At 39.4% G+C, this 14830-nt stretch overlaps 1 protein-coding gene across 2 annotated transcripts in view; it reads right to left on the bottom strand.

Annotated features, from left to right (window-relative positions):
• Positions 1–12607, bottom strand: part of PCMTD1 (protein-L-isoaspartate (D-aspartate) O-methyltransferase domain containing 1) — a 69748-nt gene extending 57141 nt beyond the window's left edge. For both annotated transcript variants that reach the window (XR_015768109.1, XM_028118979.2), the window contains exon 1: positions 12343–12607. The gene's annotated coding sequence lies outside the window, so the exon portion shown is untranslated. The remainder of the gene's footprint in view (positions 1–12342) is intronic.
• Positions 12608–14830: the final 2223 nt, after the last annotated feature.

The raw sequence follows: 14830 nt of genomic DNA, 5'->3' as shown, positions 1-14830 counted from the left end.
ATGGAGAAAGGTTTTAAGAGCAGCAGCAGCTCATTGCCCTGATTCTGCCAGAGAGAAATTAAGTACAAATCAAAAATATTCTACTTCCAGAGTAAATGTGGTTACCAGGGGATGGGGAGTGGGGGGAATAAGACTGATGGTGTTTTAAGAGTACAAGCTTGCAACAAGCAGTAAGTCATAGAGATCTAATGCACAATATAATACAGACAATATTGTACTATAATTATGTAATATGATAAATATTGCTACAAAGGCATTATAAGATACGAATGTATCAAAGTAACACATTGTACACATTAAACTTATACTGTGTCATGTGTCAAATTTAGTCAATTAAAAGTAGAAAAAAAAATTCTACGTCCTGTATCAATTCCTACTGATGGGTAATATTCAGTCACAGCATGAGAAGATGGTACCAGAGAGACATTGCATGAGAAAAGGGCTTTGCTTCTGGGTCTGGTGCACTGCTTGGCAGGCTCCTGCAGTCCTTAAGGGTTCTCCACCAACAGACTCCTACAGTGCACAACAGCCTGCAGCCTCCCCCAGTGCCCTCCCTTGGACAGTTTGCAGAAGACAGTCTTTGGTAAAACACCTCTCCGTGAACATCTTTCCCTGGTACCAGAAAGCAGATTTCTGGCAATTCCATTAAGGAGGCACCATAGCAACTTCCTTGCCATCCAGTGAGCCAAACATCCTATCCACAAAGTCCAGATCTCAACCCTGGGTGGGGCTCTTCCTTAGGTGCTTAATCTTGGTCCTTAGGGGTAGAGGCTAATCCTTCTATCTCTTTCCAAATTATTTTTTTTAAAGATTTTATTTTGAAAGGGAGGGGGGTAGAAGAAGAGAGATTATCTCAAGGAGACTCCACGCTGAGTGCAGAGCCCAACTCAGAGCTTGATCTCACAATCCTGACATCATGAACTGAGCCGAAATCAAGACTGCTTCACAGACTGAGCCACCCAGGCACCCTATTTCCATATTCTTTAGAACTCTCTTTACTTACTACCCAATCCTGTTATTGTAACATTTCTTTACATTAAACTTTCCCTGTTCATATTACCGTGTGGTTTCTCCTTCCTGTTTGAACTAGACTGATACAGTGCTGAAAACCACTAAGATGACACTCAGGTCAGTGAGGGAATGAAGAACAAGACAGGCAATAAAATGAACTGTGAATACAACAGATCCTGATACACTGCCAGACAAAACATCCACAATCCCTTGGATTTGACTTCAACTGCTATGTACTGAAAACACTCTTGGTTTTTTGGGGTTTTTTTGTTTGTTTGTTTTTTTAACTTCTAAGTATTTGAGTGTGTTTTATCTTAGTTTCAGGGCAAAATGTTGTCACCAGCTTTTCTGCGCTATGAGAGCTGTCCATCCTCACAGAGGAACATTAGCTAGCCAAGTGACTAAGAGTACTGAGGGCAGCAGCTGCTCATTCTGACATCTTAAATTCCTGTTCAGGAAATCCATCACTGTCAAACTTTTAGACAGGAGGATGGCTTAGTGGCCTCATCTACTGGGAGTCAGCTTAAACATGAGCTTGTTAAGTGAAGCACATGATCTTTCTGGTGCCCCTGTTTCCCCTCTATAGACTTCAATGATTATTAGCATACATGGACAAGGACAAAATAAAACCATTGAAAAAACTCATTAAATTTCATGTATGCAAGGTAGGCAAACTAAAAATAGAAACCCACAAAGGAATAAAGGAGCAGGTTAACAGCAAAGCCAAATTCTTTACACAAATGCCAGGAATAAACAATGGTAAAAGTTACTTTTTCTTGTTAGCGGCATTCCAAAATCAAAGAAAAGAGCATCAAAAAATATTTCTTGGAAAAAAGCAGTCCCAGAGTTGGAGAAATATAGAAGGAAAACTAATAAGTAGGCACTAAAAAAATCAACAAATTTATTGTATCACTCATTTAGCAGAAAACAATTTTGGAAGAAATCAGTAATAAATGACACTAAGTAAGCCACGCCTACTTTGCACCTGTACTACAAATGCAATACACTGGAGCCCAAAGAAGAGAAGTAATTGCCAGAAAGACAGCCTTATGTTTCCTTTTTTTAAGATTTTATTTGACAGAGAGAACGAGCGAACATGTGCACAAGCAGAGGGAGTGGGAGAGAAGCGGCTCCCCGCTGAGCAGGGAGTCTGTTTCGGGGTTCAATCCCAGCACCCAAACTGGTTTAAGATGCTTAACCAACTGAGCCACCCAGGTGCCCCAACAGCCTTATGTTTCTATAGGGTATTTGTTTTATTTTAGTGTGATGGGTTGGAAGGTATACGTATTTTGGAGGAACAAAAATACTTTCAAAAACAGTAACTTGTAGTAACTTCTCTTATCCCACTACCTTACTATAATTTCTCCAAATATGTTTTATAGCTGGTAAGCCTAGGGCAGAAATTCATTTATGTGTATTTACAGGGAATGCACAGCGAATGCACTTTCCTACTAAGAACAAAGCATACGTACACCTTCTTCAAATACAAGATTCTTGCCTCCCAACTGGAAAGACTCACGAAGCAAACTGACAAGGATCCCAGCTTCTTATCTGCCAGAAAAGCAATGTCATGGCTGTTAATTTTGTCCCTGCCTTTCTCCAACATAATTGCCTCAGGGACTTTAGGGCAGGTATGTATTTATCCTTTCCCCTGCTCTGCTGATTCAAAATCATCCTTCTCTTTAGCACAGATTTCCCAGTGCATTTAATAAGTTTCTAGATTAACTCCACTTCAAATTATGTCCAAACCCAAAACCTTCTATATAGCCCACCTCTCAAACCAGCTACTGTATTCAATTACTCATATTCCTCTTTAGTGAAAATCCTGTTCTGTCATATCAATGTTAGCTAGATTACTGTAACTAACTTCAATTTGGTCTTCATACCTGTGGTTCTCCCAACTTCAAGAGCATCCTGTATACCATTCTGATTCACATGCCCAATAAAACCCTTTTGTCATTAAGGAAGCAGCTCCAAAAATTCAGAGGTGCCTCCAGGAAGCCGCAAAAATGAGAAGAAATCCCACCTGGCAGGGGTTCGAAGTCATCATCATTTAAACCCAGTAGCGCTAGTTTTATCAGTTTTATAAACATCATCTTAGTATTTTGTGGGGGGGAAAGGTATTGCTTAGCAATCATTTCCCTATGGGATCAAATGGTCTCAATATACTTACCTATATTAGTTTTCTATCACTGCCCTAACAACAAATCACCACAAACACTAGTAGCTTAAATCCACACAAGTTTACTATATTACAGTTCTAGAGGTCAGAGGTCTGACACAGGTCTCACTGGGTTGAGATGAAGGTGTCAGCAGGGCTGCATTCCTTCCCTGAGGCTTTTACAGGGTTTGTTCTCTTGCGTTTTTTTTTTCAACTGTCTAGTGTCCATCTACTTTTTTGACTCATGATCCTTTCCTCCTTCTTGAAAAACAGCAACGTCAGGCTGAGTCCTCTCACTGTCTTTCTTCCACTTTTAAGGAACCCTCTGATTACACTAGGCCTATCAGGAAAATCCAGAATAGTCTTCCTAACTTAAAGTCGGGGGATCAGCAACTTTAATTCCCCTTTGCCCTATTAGGTAACATATTCACAGATTCCAGGGATTAAAACACGAACATCTCTGCAGGGGAAGGGGCATTACTTGTCTACCACACTACCCAAATTTTATTTGCCCTCCATCTCCAGCAGAGTACGGAATCAAACAAATCCAACTTAAACGTGTAATGTGCAACCCAAGTCCATCCTCACCAGTCCTGTTTCCCGCCCCGCCCCCCCATATACAGGAAAGGAAAGAAGCGGTCACAAGGATAATCAGTGCAGAGAGATATGCTCTCATTCCTTCACAGAACTTGGAATTCATTTTCTTTTATATATAACGTGTGGTCACATTCTTAAGACAGCACGAAGTCCTGACTGAATCAGTGATAACTACACCATAGACTGTAAAAAAAACCTTACAAAGACCCTGAAATTCAATTCGAAATACCAACTGGAAACACTGTAACAAATAAAACCATCAACCTTTTGGTCTGGCTATTATTAACCCATGTAATTATTTCTCTCTTAGAAAATATATGCCCAGTCTTAATAACCCTTGAATTAGTATTGAATATAGTATTACAAAAAACATGCAGTATTTCTAACATTTTACACCACTGGGAAAATTGTGCCTAAATTAAACCTGAAGCTTAAAAACTGCTTAGGGCTCAGTAGTGCTTAAGTCGTGACCTTACTTTTAGAAATGTGGGAAGTAGGGGTGCCTGAGTGGCTCAGTCGTTGAGCGTCTGCCTTCAGCTCGGGTCTTGGTTCCATGGTCCTGGGATCGAGCCCCACATTGGGCTCCCTGCTCGACGGGAAGCCTGCTTCTCCCTCTCCCATTCCCCCTGCTTGTGTTCTCTCTCTCACTGTGTCTCTGTCAAATAAATAAAATCTTAAAAAAAATTATAGAAATGTGGAAATTATGCGGATTCATTCTGTGTGCTTACAAAAATTCAGTTCAGCATGAGTAAGACCCTGTACATGATAGCCAAGATTTGTAGCAGATTCAAAATTGTCAAACTTTAATGTAGTATGATTCTAGACTGGCCTCAAGAGGGAGCAGCATCCTTTTAAAAATAGACTGCCCTGCAGGTAAATGTTTTCAGTGCATCACTAAAAATGAATGGAAAGACACACTAGTCAAAAAAATTAAGACATTTACGAACAGGACTTGATTTTAATAATGCTCTACTCAACAAAGAGTACTAATAGATAGAGAGGGAAGCAAGACACAGAAGTCTCTCAGAATTAACTACAGAATATACCATCCCTGGGTGGTAACATTCCTGACAATCCTTTGCTTCTTTATACATATTTTCTAGTTTTTCTATAGTGAATTCCTACTGTTATTGTATGAAGGAAAAAAAGCAAAAACAAATATTTTACTTATTATTTCTACAGTGACTAGTAACACGCATGTTAAGTAACCAAAAGTGAATCATAAGTGTACAGAATCATAGGTGCAAATGAACCACTGCTCAAAAAATCTAAACTATACAAAGTACCACCTAAAGTATATACAGTACCATCATAAAAGGAAATGACATATCAAACATCTAAAAACTAATTTTTTCATACTGATCAGAAAAATACTCAAATCGCAAATTTAGGACAGAATGACTGAAAAATGACAAAGAAAACACTTGACTATTCAGTAAGCCATATGGTACTACTTAAGGAAAAAAAAAGGCACAGGTTGCACAACCTTAAATGACTTGTCAGGAGTAACCTGATAGAGCAGCTACAAAACCTCAGAAGCTGCGACACTTTACACAACAATACTCTGTATATATAGCACCCTTGGTCTGAGAGAATCAAAGGGTATTCGCTATTTACCTTGTATCCTGTCATCACATTATTCACTTGTTACTCCATTTAATTCTGACTTCCATCATTCTTACTCAACAGGATTCCCAATGACATTCTTAAAAGGCATGAATATGTTATTTGTTTATATGTAAAAGTCTGAAAGGATCCACACTATACTATTAAAAAACCATTACCCAAGAAACCCCTGAGGAACAGATGTGGAGAGGGAGACTTGAAGAAGGAAATTTTCTTTTAATTTCATGCATTTTAGTAATTCAAATCTTATCTTTGAACATACAATAAAAAAATGAATGACCACATAAAATATATTGCATTGGAGGCCATGATAGTTCCTTCTAGATGATAGAGGGAATTTAGTTCATCCCTGAACAGATTTCTTAAATATATTGTTAGAAGCCAAAGTCCCAGAGACCAGTTTCCAGATATCAAGGATTACTTCTCAGCACCAAACTTCTAAACACATCCAAGGCTGACCTTTGTCCAGATCAGACAACTGGTCACGGGAGCTACACATCAGCACTGCCATCCCTGGTCTTCCAACTCAACAGTCAAGTATGAATTTTAGCAAGCATTTTTGCATGATTCTCCATTTCTGCCTTCTCTCCATTCACTTAGCTATTAATCATCCAGGCCCAGAAAAGATATCCATTTTATTACCCACCATGAAACATCCATTTCAGCTTTCATGCTTTATTTTCCCCTACAGGGAAAGAGCTGCTACTTTTTATTTCTCTTCCTTCAAGTATTGCTTCAATGGATAGAACAGTAAAAAACTGAAAACTATCTAAATGCCCACCAATAGAAAATACGGTTAAATTAGTATATATACAATCTATGTATGTAAGTTATATATAGCAAATACTTTGAGGCTGCAAAAAAATTTTTTTGAAGAGTGAAGTTTTTCATCTAACATGAATATTAGTGATAAATCAAGTGAAAAACTGTGTGCAGTGTACCTCATCTTTATGTAAGCAGAGAGAAAAAGTATTTATTCATATTTACTTGCATACAATAAATTCCAGAGATGAACGGATACCTCCCAGTGGACAAAGCAGGAGGCTGAGGAAGAGACATTTCCAGTTTATAAAACTTTTTGTATGTTTAAATTTTGAACCATGTGACTATATTACCTAATTTTAAAATCAATGAATTATTTTAAACTTGCTTAAAACTTTTATCTTCAGAGTATTTGTGACTGCTGTTAATACTTCAAAGTTGAGAGCACATAAACTGACAAATTAATTACCTTGAGAATCAACCTCACTCCTTTATAATCAAACATTTTAGCATTCCAAAAGAAACCCCAAATGTCTGCCCCAACACCATCAACAAGATATCCTACCTTATTAATTTCTAACAGCAAGGGTTATTATTTTTATTTAATAAAGCAATAATTACTTGTTAAGCTGCTAAACTGTAACACAATATAGGATGCAAAGACAGACATAAGAGAAATATAAAACTGTAAACTCTGCATGGTAACTATTAACCTTGATGGATTCAACTATGTCTGAAATTTCACATGAACTCTTTAGGAAGCAAAGAGTTATCTGTAATTTGTGTGAGGGCATTTCAGCTAATCACATAGTTGGAGATTCTTGATATTACCAAAAGGCAGAAAATGACACTGCAGTATAGGGAAAGTTTTATTCTACCTTTCATATCCATATAAGCATAGAAGAAACTGAGGCCAAAGAATTATGATAACATTGCAGTTCATGTGAAAATGTAGAATCAGTAACACAGACATGTGCATATAGAAAAACAAAACAGCATTTCTTTTTTTTTTAAAGATTTTATTTATTTGAGAGAGAGAGAATGAGAGATAGAGAGCACGAGAGGGAAGAGGGTCAGAGGGAGAAGCAGACTCCCTGCTGAGCAGGGAGCCCGATGTGGGACTCGATCCCGGGACTCCAGGATCATGACCTGAGCCAAACACAGTCGCTTAACCAACTAGCCACCCAGGAGCCCCCAAAACAGAATTTCTTAAAATAAACAACTTATCATAATTACCTAGTAATCAATCTGAAAATAAAGAACTCATTTGATAGCCTACAACAAGACAATCTGGTTTTGTTACATGTACACACAATTAAAAACTTCAGTGAACTGTATGTCTCATCTAGCATCTAAAATCAAATACTACTTAGATGCCATTAAAGGAGCACTTGACTAGTGATCACTTTCATATTCATTCACATATATTTCCTGAGCATCCATTGGGAAATACAACAATAAGACGTGGTTTCTGCTTTCAGGCATTTTATAATTCAATTACTGTTAGAGCACTCAAAAACAATTTCAGAATAGAAAGTTATCATCAAGAGGTTAAGCAACTGCACAAATAAGAGTAGATCTTACCACTATGAAAACGGAAAAGAAGGGGCTCTAGGGAAATACTGTGTATAAGCAAGCCTTTTATTTGAAGGACTTCAGAAGGCAGAGATAGGAAAGGGAGAAAATTCCAAGTGGAGATGCATAAGAAACCAAGAGTTTACATTCCTTCTGTTCCAGAAAGAATGTAAACACAAGTTTGAATAAAACAAGAATTAAATTTGAAAAAGAGCACTGAGGCTAAATAATGGAGTTTTGAAAGGCAACACTGACGAAAAGGACTTCATGCTAGAGTTGATCAGGAGCCACTCAGAGGAGGCATGGTGGTCAAGAACACAGACTTGGAAGACGTGCTTGAGATTCAAATTCCAGCTCTTCTACCTACTAGAAACCCTCTGGGCTCATGAAGTCTCAATTTTTTTCATCCGTAGAGTGGGAAAATAGTGTCTACAATATAAAACTATTTTGAGGACCAAACGAGAACAAAGCATTCAGCACAAAGGCTAACATAAGAAACATTCAATAAGCGGTTTTTTGTTCTGTTTGCTTCTGTCAGGCAGGGAAAATATGATCAAGACTGTCTTTAGGACAATTAATTTGATAGCAGTATGCATGACGAATAGCAAAACCCAGAGATTAGGAATGTCTTATTAATGGCAGTTGACGCAAAGGAATTAAAAGTATTTTGTTGCTGAGAAAATGAAAAAGCAGCAGGAGAACCTGATTCCTGAACCATAATGCAATAAAATGACAAAGAATTTCTGAGAAGGGGGAGAGTGATGAATCAAAGGTGACCTTTGATTTTAAGCCTAGATGACTAAGAAAGTGTTAAGATCATTAATATAAACAGGAAAATGAGGGAAGAATTAAATTGTGGAGGAAACAGTTTAATTCACGATTACAAAATGACAGTTACTTACAGAGTTTATCAAGAACAACAAAAGGCAAGGCTGAAGCTCAGGAAAGACAATAAGGCTGGTGATGCAGAACTGGAGCTTCAGCAGGGGAGGGAATGAACAGCGGAAACTATGGGAGTGCGTAGGACTGGAAAGGAGAAAATAAAACTCTTAAAAAGAAGTGTGAACTCAATCTAAAGTGAGATGAGAAAATGAACAAAGCCACAAGGTAGAAGTCTGAGGTTCTGGCTTGTGAAAGTTAGAGAAGACAAGGCCTTGCTAGAACTTTATATTCCATGGCTCTTCAGATGCTCATAACTCAGATTATAAACACTTAGGATGATGTGATTATTATAGGTTTTTAAGAGCCTGCAAGTTACTGAAAAGTGTTAATTATTCCGACTCAACCCCAAGAAGGACACAACTAACACAGTATAATTACAATTAGATATTTTTCCAGTGTCTCAAAGTTCAAAGTGTATTAAGTCCTCATCTTCCTTGACATCCATCCACACATTTGACTACTGATTATCCATTATTTGAGGGAACCCCCCCCCCACACTTAAGACAGCCAATTCTCAGGTTTTCTCCCTTCTATTTTGGCTTTCCTTTCATCTTAACTAGTTTCTCCCTAGAAACAGAACCCTCAGGGAACAACAGTCCTCTTTGCAATTCCACAATAATTGTTTTAAACAGCTAGTTTTTAAAACCTAACTAGATTTTAAACTCTAGATCCTACCTAATTCTTCTTTTGTTATCATTAATAGGACCTACATAGTTTCTTCATTTTTGGCTACATCTGAATATAGGCCCCCAAAAGAGACTTTCAGGCTAAACTGCAAAATAAACTTTCTATTTCTATCCATCAGCAATAAGATCTCTTATTAATTTTTGAAAATACACACACGCAGTGTTGGATTCCCCACCCTTCAACAGCTGAAAAGTCAATAGATCTCAACATACTCTAAAGACTTCTTTCTGGTGCTGAAACATTTTTGTATCCCACTACTATAAAACCCACCCACATTCAATGTTAAGTTGTGCAAGAGATAATCGAGAGCAGATACGCCATTTAGATATGAATCCAATTACTATCCTTAACAATTGCCAAGAAATAAAAGCTCAAATATTTTCCTATATGTAGATTTCTTCTCAAATACATATTACAACTGATCATACTTTATTAACTTCAGCATTTGCCCTATTTCTTTAAAATACACAGTTGTCACATATGCTGGGAACCCAAAACAAATTAATATACCGTATTAGGAACTATACTTTATTAAATTGTCATTATGTATTTTTAAGAGACTACAAAATACTAAAAATGAAACAAGCACACTTTAATCTTTTTAGGGCCCTCTTTGTATTCTTTTTATTACATTAGTTTACTAGAGTGCAACTGGGTTCATGAAAATGTTAAATGAAATGAGATTATCCATCCAAGTTTGTAAGGAATACAAGTGCCTGTAAGAGCTACAGTTTACTATAATATCCAAATTTACCATGGCATCAAATAGAGTGACTAACACAATCCCCCTTCTTCTTGGTTAATGGCACCAGCTCAAGGAATATTTTAGTAATACAGCACAGAAACCTCATCTAAAACAATACAGTTTCATACTATTTACTATTTTTCAGTGCATGATTATATTCTGGTCTCTATTTTGTAAGGAACATCTCCAAGCCAAAAAAGAGGGAAAAAAACTCTAAGATCAACAATTTTATAAGGTAGTTTTCATTAATGAAAGGCAGGATGGCAAAGCAGAAAACCCAGGTTCTTGGCTTAAGCCTGAGTCTAATGCAGTCACCACCACTAAAAAGGTGATGAGATCTTGAGCAGCTGAATTAATCTTTCAGAGCCTCTGTTTATTAATCTTTAGATTGGGGAGAATGCCACCTATGTTGTTAGAGATAAATAAGAAAAAGCATATTATTACCAGCAACTATAACTAAAATGCCGTAGATACTGTGGTTACTTTTAAACATGGCTCCCCGAATAATTACACAATTGGACCTAAGATTTCAGGCTGTGTGTGTGTATGTATATATATATATATTTTCTTAGAACCAAACCTCTTTGTGATTATCTTACTCAGTTCTACATTTTCCCTGGAAGCTAGCAAGAAGATGAACACACAATACATTTTTAATAAATACATGACACTGATCAGATCAACAAAGCCTCCAGCTATTCTGCACACAAACATACAAAATATAATAGGGATTTCCTAGCTTTCTGTCTTACTTAATAGTAAGCAGTGTAATATCATCCTTTTACTTACAGCTTACTCCCTATGGTCTACTATCAAAATATTTAGTTCCTGGCTGTTCTGAGGTTTGGTTTAGGCCACTGGCTTTCTACCTTTTACCTTATCTTCAGACATGAGCAGGTTCATGTCAAGGAATTGAATTTGTTTTCAAATGACCATACAGAACTTAAATTTAAGTTGAAAAATGCACTTACCAAAAAACAAAAAATAAACTATTTTAGTAAGCTGCTTTATGAAGTCATCCAAGCCTCCTGTAAGCTACCATAAGCTCTGTGTAAATGTATTACTAAACTTGCCTAATACCTAAGTATCCCCATCTGGCCTTAGACAATCTGAAAGTTTTGCCAAATTATGTTTCAAAATAATAGCTTATAGCCCTTTTTAAAAGCTACTTAATAAAAGATTATAGAAAAACTAGAGACAATGTTCAGCAATAAAAAAACAGTTTGTGTAGCTTTTAAAAAGACTGTAATAAAATGGATGAATATCTGTGAATATCCTTGGCCAATAAAAAGTATATACTATACATGATCCCAGTTTTGTTTTTAAAACATACTTACACGAATAGAAAAATCGTGAATGGCTAAATACCACACTGGTAGACTAGTTACCCTGGGTAGTAAGAGAGGAAAAATGGGGGGCGGGGGGTAGGGAGAAGACGTCTTCATTGTTTAGCTGCTTAATTTTTTTCTTAAAGAGCACGTAGTACTTTTGTAATTAAAAAAATAACTGGGAGAAAATAACCATTGGTAGAACTATACTTTCTCCTCCGTATCCAAATTCTTCTACTGTGTAATTTTTAAAAAACATAGTTTCCCAGTTTAAAAAAAAAAAAAAGACATACAGAAACACCGTACTGGAAGTTAAAAACGAAAAATCTTGGATTTGCAAAATTACTCCCGCTGGTTCTACTCGTGGGTCCTCTCTACTTGAAATACCCTAAGGACGGGTACCACACTTAAACAGTAGTAAACGCTCAAACAAAAAACAGAAAGTAAGAAAATGTTAGCGCCTGCTCTAGCCTCGTAAATCCCTTCCCAGCCTCAACCCCCAAGGCTTCCCCGAGCCTACGTAGGCTGGATTCTCTTCCTTCAAAATCAAAACAACAACAGAAAGTCACGGGGTGGAACTGAAAAGGCCCTAAGGGGCCCGAGGGTGTCTTCCGACCGCAGCGTCGGGGAGTCCTGGTCCCCAAACCCAAGTCAGAGACCAAGGACCGTCCGCCCCGACCTCCCATACCTTCGACCCCTCCAGACTCCCTCGACCACCCTCCACTCCCAGCCCCTACGACCCTTAGGACCCCGGTCCCCAACCTCCCGGCCCTCTTCAAAACCCCCAGCCTCTCTCGACTCCCCAGCTCCAGACCTCCCCGACCCCCCAGCCTGACCCCAGCACGCGTGCCCCAGCACGCGAGACACGCCAACCCGCACGACCCCGAGTCCACAGGCAGCGGCGTTACCTGCGGCGAGGCTGTCCGTCTGGCCCGCCGCAGCGACGCGCAGGGTCCGGCACTAGGACTCGGAGGGCTCCACGGCAGCCCTCCGCCCCCACCGCCAGAACAACACGGCCGCCAACACCGCCGCCGCCGCAGCCTGGAGGAGGGCGGGGCCCGGACCCACGGCTGGGAAAGCCCGACAGTCGCTGCCTCGGGAGTCGTCGGGAACCTGGGCATGCGCAGAGGGCAGCGGGCGCAAGGACCGCTCTGGGAGGACGCCGGAGTCAACAAGACTTGGGGGACGCCCCCATTCGGCTCCGCCCCACACGGGGATCGCTCCGCCCCCACGCCCAAACAACGCGAGGTCTTGAGGATACCTGGGGACGGACCCTGGTGGGAGAGATCCCGCGAGAACAGGGCCTCAACCTCCCAGCCCCCTTCCCCGCTTTAGGACGCTCAGGGACGGAATAGCTGCCGAGAGGCGGTCACCCGTGGTGGAGCTAGATTTGAGGGTGGAGGCTTCACCCCGAGGAGGCCGTTCTGTTCCGCGGTGATTTGGTACGGGCCGTCTAGGTGTCGGAGCATCTTCGAGGGTGTTTCCCCGCGGGGTAACTATACAGAGACTTTTGTGGAAAGTGCTCACCGATTTATCTGAAGAGCCAACAACCGTTTTTCACAAGATTGTGCCACTGTAAAGTGTCCGCTTAGCATCTAGAAGTTTCCCCATCTCCCGGTGTTAACGCTTCCGCCGTCTGGGCCTTCGCATTTCCCTGCGTTCTCGGCCTGGCTCGGGAGTTGATCCTGTTACCGTAACTAACGTGTTCAATACTCAACGAATTGAGTACCTAGAACCGGTGAAGATGTGTGCCAATCAAGTTTCTCGTGTCTTGCCTAAACATCCCATAGCCCATTAACAGAGAGAAAGGGTTTTGAGAGGGGGATTGGCAAATTGAGAAAGGGAAGGGAGACCAGGGTCTGAAGAGCTGAGAAAATGTTGCCCCACGAACCTAGGCAGTAAACAAGCTAGTCACACTTTTCAGTGGGGTTTTAGCATGCCTAAAATGCAGTATGTCTTCTCGTAAGTACGATAATTTTTGTGCCAGTGTTCTACTTACTCAAATCCTCCAGTGTGTGTGCCACTCCAGCCCACTAGTAGGTTTGCATTGAAATTCTATTCGGTTTTGATTTTCAGACGTGTTAGTGGTTGTAGGGTACCTACCTTTAAAGGTAACCTATGGTAAGTTAGAATTAAAACATCTTTGATGCCCAGGTTACTATTTCCCACCATAGCTGATTGTGTGCAAAAGTGGTTAAATAATATATTCATAAAAGAACATGCAGTTAAGGTCAAAGCTGAAATCGCGAAGTAGGAATTTTGCAAACGAGGAAAGTTGCTGCTAAGGTGGTCTGCCAGCAATCCAGCAACCTTGTGTTATTTTAATGAACTTTGTTTTATTTAATAAGAATGCAAATACGGTGGACATTTTGCTCCTAACTGCAAAATCTCTATTCACTTGCCTTCTGGATGAGAGCCCTTGGCCACAGATTTTTTTGCACTTGGCCTGGTTCCAGGGCACTTCTCTAACTGTGGTGGGATCATATAACTGTTTTACAGGATTAGCATTCTGCTATTCCAAGCAGAAATTTTAGCACATGAAAATATCTTACCATAAGCAAATTAAGTAGGAATGATTAAGTTAGGAAAACAGTTAAAATCTTTAAACAACTGCTACCGCCTTTCCCGTTTTTTCTCCTCCACATAGGTATTCGTTTTCTCCCATTCTGCTGTAGGAATTTTTCAGGAGTTGTAGACCTTTTTTCTCTTCTTCACTCTATTAAAGTTGACCACAGGTTATTTTTAATAAGACTACTAGTAAGTACTTTGTCAATAAACAGGACTAAGTGCTATTCTTGTGGGTGAGTAGTTGAACAGCAAATAAGCCATCAATACATCTTTTTGTGGTGCACACGTCTCATGGTCCCTCCCATCTCCACCATTCGGACCATTTCTGATTATGCCTCTGTTTAGCATGTGTCATATATAATTTACTTCTGGTGAATGTGTGTCTTCCTACTAATTTATAATCCATAAAGTCTGGGCATATGCCCACTGTGTTCACTATTGCTTTCCAGTGCCTAGTACAAAATCCGCTTCAATGTTGGTACTCTGCATTTGTTGAATGGGTAATTTAAATTTTCAAGTCTGGTCTTGCAACAGAAAAGTAACACTTTTATAACTTAATTCTCCAAACCAGGTTGTTTCAATTTTAATGTGAAGCAGAAAATACCCAAAGTGAATACTTGTGAATACCGAGTACTGGGTAGGCAGGAACCTTATATTGTCAGAAATGTTCTGTTACTTGAATGCATAAGACATTCAACAAATGCTTATTAAATTAAATCTAACTCAGCATACAAACTACTGTCACCATCCTAGGAGTTTACATTTCCCACAGGCATGGCAAAGTTTCAGAATTTGAGGTCTCCCTTGTTGCCCAGATTAACAAATCAT

The sequence above is a fragment of the Eumetopias jubatus genome, unplaced genomic scaffold (assembly GCF_037043125.1).
Source record: "Eumetopias jubatus isolate StellerSeaLion01/CBP00866 unplaced genomic scaffold, mEumJub1_p1.0 scaffold_4, whole genome shotgun sequence".
Taxonomy (NCBI): Eukaryota; Metazoa; Chordata; class Mammalia; order Carnivora; family Otariidae; genus Eumetopias; species Eumetopias jubatus.
This window is presented reverse-complemented; position numbering and strand designations above follow the sequence as displayed.